The 7,012-nt window shown below is 54.4% G+C and overlaps 1 long non-coding RNA gene across 2 annotated transcripts; it reads left to right on the top strand.

The window, feature by feature from the left end:
• Positions 1–1,437: 1,437 nt before the first annotated feature.
• On the top strand, positions 1,438–5,497 carry LOC118911799 (uncharacterized). Of its 2 annotated transcripts, XR_008998800.1 has the most exons (4): positions 1,438–1,483; positions 1,626–1,839; positions 1,964–3,062; positions 3,903–5,497. It is a non-coding gene; the product is annotated as an uncharacterized LOC118911799 (long non-coding RNA). The 2 variants fall into 2 exon arrangements; XR_008998801.1 differs by lacking the exon at positions 1,438–1,483 and having other exon boundaries at positions 1,497–1,839; positions 2,005–3,062.
• The last annotated feature ends 1,515 nt before the right edge of the window (positions 5,498–7,012 follow it).

Here is a 7,012-nt window from a genome sequence, read left to right as displayed (position 1 = left end):
AACCGAAGGCAGCTGTTGGCTTGTTACTATCCACGAGGGCTCTGGCGTCGGGTGGGCTCCGCTCAGCGGGTCTCACTCCCAGGGTCCCTCATGCATTTGCTGTCGGAGGATGTATGGTGGTTGAATTTATATGTCCCCTTTGCTAGGCTATAGCACCCAGATGTTTAATTAGACTCAAGCCTAGATGTCCTTGTCAAGGTAGTTTTTAGATGTGATTGGAACTTCAATCAGTAGACACTGAATAAAGCAAATTACCCTCCCTATGTGGGTGGGCCTGGCCCTCTCAGTTAAAGGCCTTAAGAGAAAGGACCCAGTGGCCCAAGGAGGGAGAAATCCCGCCTCCCGACTGCAGCTGGGCTCGTGACTGCCCCGGCACCTCCTCTAGGCCCTGGTTCTGCCTGCCCCGCCTTGCCAGCTCCCACAGTCTCATGAGCCAACTCCTTAAGGTGACTGTGTGCGTGTAGAGGCACACCTTAGTGGTTCCGTTTCTCCGGGGGTTGCTGGCAAGCAGCTGGTGTCATCTGAAAGGCTCTCCTCATGCACGGTGGTCGGGAGGGCCGCTGGCTGGGCCCCCAGCCAGGCACCTGGGAGCTAAGGGGGATGTCCCGGGAGATGGGGGAGGTGGTCACCTTTGACTTGGACAGCACACAGCCTCTTCCCCCAGTCCCAGCCCTGCTAACTCGAGGCCCGGGCACCTGGCCCACGGCTCGCTGGGAGGGGAGCCGATGGCATGTGGCGGAAGGAGCACTGGCATGGGAGCCCTTGCTGCTGCATCAGGAAAGCCAGCAGCCCCGCTGGAACCTGCCTGAGGAGAAGCCGCAGGCGGCCCGCAAGAAAGCCGAGCGGGCTTCTCCCCGGGGCCGTGGGCTCCTGGCCTGCTGGCCCACAGTGCGGTCCGTGGAGGCTCTCTGGGCCCTACCGGCCTCTGCCTGAGAGAGCTGGGCTTCGAGGGCAGGAACCTGGCGGCCCCTGGACCACCTGGATGGACCTCCCGGGCCCAGGCCTGAGGGACGCAGGCTGCAGTGCTGGCCCTTCCCTACATGGAGGTGGGGGAACTAGCCAAGGGCAGTGGGGAAGGGGACTGAGGAGGAGGACAGGATCGTGTCCTGGGGACCCAGGGGTGAAGGGCACTCGGCGTCCCTCAGACTCAGCGGGAGGGGGCACCGGCCATGCAGACCGGATCTCAGTGGGGCAATGGCGAGAGGCCGCGAAAGGGGAGCATGAAGAGGCCCTGGGGAGGCTCCAGCTCCATCCTGCATCTGCACCCTGTTCTTGTGTATGAATGTGGTTACAGATGAGGGCCTGACAAACCAGAGGCTTCTAAGGCCCCTTGGCAGCCTGCTGGTGACCCTGTGCCCGGTGGATCCGGTGCCAGCAGGTGGTCTGCCGGGTGGCCCTGCTCTGGCCAGCGGTGTGCTGGCTGGACACCGTGCTAGTCAGCAAGGCAGGACTTTCCTACGGTGCCATGTTGAACAGCTTCTGGGTAAGCCAATTTCATTTGAATCTTTCTTAATATCTGGTTCTCTCATTAATTAATGAGTTAAATGAAATCTTTGTCAAGTGTTTATATCTTTCTGGGAAGCATCGTTTTAATGCTTTGAAAGCTATGCTTTATCATTGTGAAGATTCCTAGGCATACATCTCAGAGCATTGAGGTCAGCATCATGGACCTCACGCCCCAGCCCCGGAGGCTGCCACACGATGCCGCAGAGACGGCTGCACATACTTTTCACAGAATCCGCTCACCCTCCGCACAGGGCAGGTGCAGTGACCAGCCCACTTCACGGGAGAGGGAAGGAAAGCAGAGTGTGTGCAGGGACCCCAGCAGGCGCAGGCAGGGTGAGGATTCGGCTCGGGGGGCGCTGGCCTTCAGCACTGCTGTCTGAGCTGACTCCAGTCCTGGGGGCGGGGGTGTGTGTGTGTGGCTGGGGCTAGTATGTGCGTGTGCATTTTGACCCTCTAGGAGTGTAATGTGCGTGGTCTTCCCCAAAGCACTGGGTTCAGTCAACACTTCCCTGGATGCCCAGCACAATGACCTCCGGATGACTTTAGGACACGCCACCCTGGACCCGCTGCATAAAGTCTGGAAGTGTGGGGCCTGCAACACAGCCTGAGCAGCGAGCTCAGAACACACCAGGAGAGCCCTTCCACCTACCAGCTGTGCAGCCGTGGATGTGTCACCTCCCCCAGAGCCCCAGTGCCTTCCCAAGGGTGCGACAGGCCGCACAGCCCATGGCAGCCAGCAGGGTGGGAAAAGCTGGCCCATGCGGGGCTCCTGAACCGGGGGCATCGCCTTCCTTTCCTCTAACTGCTGTCCTCCCCGTTGGCTGCCTGCCGATGGTGGCGGCTGCCCCTGCACCCAGGCATCAGCCTGGACCATCCCTAGCAAACAGAACACTTGAAACAGAAGAACACTTGGGCGTGTTTGGCGCTCTCCCGTCAGCTGCTGGGCCCTGCCGTGCCCTCCATATGCCCTCCACGTGCCCCGCTGCTCTGGAGGCTGGTGCTGACCTCCCGCTTGGAGCGGCGGCTAGTCGTGGCTTTCTTACACTGAATGTGCCCCTGGATGGGCTCGCAGGGCCCAGTCCTTGCCTCCTGACTGCCACGGCGAGCCTGCTGTCCTCCAGCGCCCTCTGCACACTGAACGCTGGGTCTGTCTGTCTGTCAGGCTCTGGATGGCTAGAGATGGACGCTCTTTATCCCTCTGCTTGTGTTCTCAGCTGAAGCTGCCATTTTGCTCTCTGTGCCATGGAGTGGCATTTGAGGCAAGGAGCCCTCCATCCTGCTTCGAGTCCAAGCTGAGAGGGGGTGTCCCACTCCTGCGAACATGGCTCCGACGGTCCCCTTGATGAAAGTCGAGCCTGTATGGGGGCCGGGAGCAGACACGCAGGGTCCCCCCCGAATCCCAGGAGGATTACGGCCGGACTGTCTGCGGACTGCCACTGGAGGACCATTTAGGATGGGCCCCTCTTCATCTCACGGCACCCGCTTCTTGTTCTCGTCCTTCTGAACGGACCTCCCAACCCAGATTCCAGAAGGAACCATTCTGACTGCTCTAGCAGGTAAGCCTGTTCCCTGCGCGCCAGGGCCTTGTGAGCAGACCACCTCAGGGGTGGCTGGCAACTTTGGGGTGAGATGCCCATCTGTGTGCCTAACACCACTGACTCTGGGCAGCAAGCAGCCCAGTGTCGCCGCCTCGAGCAGGAGTTGAAGGTGGGGCCCTGGCGGCTGCAGTGGGACACTGGTATCAGTAGCACCCCCGAGTCCTGTCCAGAAGCAGAAGTGAGACTTGGCTGCATCATTCCAGCTATGTCCTGGGTGCCCCAGCCCTGGGGGAAGACAGCGCCTCACAGTCACTCGGACAGGTCGTGCTGTGATGGCTCCTGAGGGGCTTCAGAGTAGCGGACCCCTCACGTCGCCCCTGCCCTGCCCACCTGAGGGCAGCGATTGAGGCACAGTCACCTTTGGGTTGCTGACTCGTGTCCGGCACGACCTCTGTGGGCCTGTCTGGTTATCCTCGCCCTGTGGAGGATCAGGAATCACAGCTGGCCAACCAGCTCTAGGCTGCGCCCCCCCCCAGGGCTCCGTGCATCCGTGGGGCCTCTGGCAGAAGCTTCTTGTTGGCCGTTGCTGAAGTTCTCCTCAGTGGACGAATGCTCACTGCCTTTGGGTGGTGCTGGCTGACCCACTGTTAATTATGCATTAAAAGCGATGGAGACCAATTGATTTCTGTGTCAGGCACTCTAGCTCCCATTTCAGTTTCCTTAAAAGACCATAAAACATGATGTTTTGCTAGATCTTTGGCAGAGAGGCATGTGGGCAAATGCAATTTTACTTTCTCAGTTTTTAGTGCTATTTTTAAATTGATGACCAACCACAGGGCCCATTTCAATTTCTGTTAGGTGTCTACCCAGAGTGGTTAAAACCTCAAGGAATTTAAGAGTGGGACACCTGCAGCCTAGCTCCGCACTCTAACAAGAGCAAACTAGCTTCTTCTGGGTCACTTTGTCAGGTCATTTCAAGTAAGTATCAAAAAACTATATCGAAAAAAATTTGGAAAAATTTCAAACTCCACCTTTTCCTATAATAGCAGTTGTCCTACTGGGTGATGGGAGAGACCCAGGCCTGTACCTCTGCTCACCCCAGACTGGTCAGCTTTGCCACATGACATCACCTTGATGGGTGGGGAACACTTGGAGGGAACCGTTCCTGGTGCCTCGCTGGCTGCAGGGGGGACGGGGTTGTGGAGGGTCCTGGGAAGGAGGCAGGGGTGGTTGCGGGGGCCTGGTGTGTCTTGAGCTGAGAAACTCCACCTTTTCCTGTAATAGCAGTTGTCCTACTGGGTGCTAAAAGTGCCAGGCTGTGTAGAGGTGCCTCTTATATATGGAAAAAGCTTGAGTTGAATTACTTTTCATAAAGTATTTTAAGCAATTAAAAACTGACTCAAATGTATGGTGTACAATTTATGGGCCTTTATTCCCAAGCAAGAAGAGTTGACTACAAATTAACTCCATGGCTGCTGGTTAAAAAAACAATAAATCCCCTCTCAAACCAAGGACTGTGTGGTGCTTTGGTAACTCCGATTGACAGAAGGCATGTCTGTTAGGACACACTGATTATATGGTTTTTATCTATTATAAAGTTGGTGCTTTAGGAAAGGAAAGGAGACTCTAGGAAGGAAGATGGGGAGCAGGAGCCTAGCCATAGGGCCACTGCCGTGGTGAGGGGTGGTCATGGCTCAGATAGGGCGGGGGTGACATGAAGGTATCATGTGAGCAAAGTTTGGTCCAGAGCCCCTGGTCCTAGCCGATGGCCTGGGTGTGGGAGGCTCGGGTGGAAAAGAGAGAAAACCAGGGTGACTCCTGGGATTTTGGCTTGAGCTGGATTTTGGCTGGATTCTGGCAGCAGCTGCTGAGGTGGAGTTTGGGACACTGAACTTATGCTACCTAGTGCTGATGAAGGAGGTGACTACACATACGTGCCAGGTGCACCGTCAGGGTGGTCCTGGAGGTGATGGCGAGGACTGGTGGAGGTAGGATGCACAATAAGCCTGATAAGGAATTAGAGGAACAGACCGTAAGGGCAAGCTCCATGCAACTGCTGCTACAAACTGAAAGACCCCTGACGGTTTACTGAGAGTGGGATGATGGGTGATAACGTAGCTTTAATTCCCTGTCAATGAAGCTCAAAATCCACTGCAGCTTTGCAGACATTTGCTGGCTATCTGAATGCATTTGAGACTGTATTCAAAGAATAAAATCATCTAATCCTCTATTTATGAACTGGTGCATTCCTCTGGGTTTTGATTACTTTTTTGTTCCCAAAAGTTTGGTGACAAGTATGGGAGTGAGCCTTCCCACTGGGCCAATTATTGGAGCTTCGTGGTCACCTTTGAGCAGGTAAGAGGCCCTGTGTGCTGAAAAGCCTCTCTTCAACACGGAGGCTCCGTAAATACTCCAAGTGACTGATCTCCCTTCTGTAGCTTACAACACAGAAATGTCACGGTCATGTGAAACAACGTCCTCTCTTGAGCTCAAAAACAAGGAGTAGAACCTGTAATTAGAGAACTAGAAAAACAGGGAATAATAAGAAAAGGACATTGGCTTGTGATACTCTGTATCACCTGTGAGGAAGAAAGGACAGTTTGGTAAGGAAGGTCAGCCTCATAGCTTTGTAGGAGATCAGAGGGAAATAAACACGTTTACGATCCCTCTGACGCCTGCGGTCCCCGACCTCGTTACCATCTTCCCTTCCGTATTCAGGTGAGCGAATGTTTTTCTGTAATAGGCTTACAGTCAGCTTTCTTCTCTATGTCTTTAGCAGAGGAATCAAATTATCTCTGTGTTTACTCACACAGGCTCTTAATATTTGTGGTAATGGGACCCCAGGAATTCAGAGATTTGCCTGTTACATTCTCTAGATGTTTGTACGAGAACTCGAATAATTTTTTCTCACCCCTGGGATCCATGTTAATTCACTCCATGGATGATTTATTGATAGCTAACCCTTCCCATGCTCATAAAGAGGATTCTTTAGCTCTACTAAAATTTTAGCCTCTCAAGGACACAGGCCTCCCTAAATCACTTGCAATGTCATCACACTGAAGTCACTAGTGAGGATATTTGTTATCAGCTGGTGGATGGGAAAAAGTTCCACCCCCGTATCAGCCTATTTTACAAATGAAGTGACTCATCCTGAAAAAGCAACTCGCCATGTTGGGATTCCTGCCTCTCTGGCAGGGCTGAGCCGCCCGCTGAGGCGTGACGCGTGGCATCAGCGGCTACGTGGCCGCTGTGGCCCAGGGAGGCTGCAGGAGGCTCTGGATGCTGGGCAGCCGCTCTTCTGGTGGAAAAGTCCGAGGCTCTGCATGAGCTTTCTCCCCCATGCCTCATGCCGTGACTGCTAGTTTATCGGTTTATGGGACACAGCGCTTGTCAGTGTGTGGCGGGCCTTCTTGTGTCCTCGCAGTGTGGTTCCGGGTAGGTGCCCCCTCTGGAACCCAGCTCCTCTGTGGCCAGATCCCGACCAGACGGCCAGCATGACCCTTCCCAGCCGCACAGGGAGATTCATCACGCGTATTGCTATTCCAGGGTGACCTTTGTACCGTTCCCTGACGGGTCTTCTGTGAGAGACATGCAGGGACATACAAACGTATCTTATGTAACAGTCAGTCCTCATGGGATTTGAGAGGCTTGTGTTCTCCCAAACATAGCATCAACCCACACAGTGGAACTAACAGCTGTCACCTGAATTGTGAAGTTAGTCATTGGTCTTAATATCAATATCTCTCTATACTGATAGTAAGTATGTGTTTGGGGGTCAGTCAAGATGTGGGACAAATGAAAAGAATAGAGACTTTCTAACATGAATAGGAACTAAAATATCACAGAAGAAGTGAACTGCTGATTTGCTAGGTCCCTAAAACTGTCCAGCAGGTTTCGGTAATTCGCATGGGCCGCGTGCAGGCAGGTGGAGGTGGCAGCACTGGGGGGAGGCCTTGGGAAGCTGACCC

This window comes from Manis pentadactyla, chromosome 8 (genome assembly GCF_030020395.1).
Source record: "Manis pentadactyla isolate mManPen7 chromosome 8, mManPen7.hap1, whole genome shotgun sequence".
Classification (NCBI taxonomy): domain Eukaryota; kingdom Metazoa; phylum Chordata; class Mammalia; order Pholidota; family Manidae; genus Manis; species Manis pentadactyla.
Note: the sequence above shows the minus strand (reverse complement) of the source record. Positions and strands in the feature narration are given on the sequence as shown.